This window comes from Corvus brachyrhynchos, unplaced genomic scaffold (assembly GCF_000691975.1).
Source record: "Corvus brachyrhynchos isolate BGI_N302 unplaced genomic scaffold, ASM69197v1 scaffold3, whole genome shotgun sequence".
NCBI classification, from domain to species: domain Eukaryota; kingdom Metazoa; phylum Chordata; class Aves; order Passeriformes; family Corvidae; genus Corvus; species Corvus brachyrhynchos.
Window position 1 is genome coordinate 1,662,564 of NW_008237619.1, and position 349 is coordinate 1,662,912.

A 349-nucleotide genomic window follows, 5' to 3' on the forward strand; every position below is an offset into this window, starting at 1 on the left:
GTACGGCCAGTCTGAGGAGGTGGGGGCATCTCAGCTGCTATATTGGGGTGCTGAGGGAATGGGGGGTCTCCAGGGTGTCAAGCAGCTGCAGGGGAGGGACAGGAGGGTTTGGTGGACTCCCCATGCAATTGGGGGGCCCCCACCCCAAATTTGTGGTTCCCCCCTTACCTGACTACCTGGCCACAGAGCTGCTGACCAGGGTGAGGAGTGACTGGAAGGGAGGGAGAAATTTGGGGGGACCACCCATGAGGAAGGGGGCTAGGAAGGAGGTAGAGAGGAGGTCTAAGGGGTGGAGAACACACTAAAAATTTGGGGAGCCCTCACCTGTATTTGTGGGGGAGGTGACACA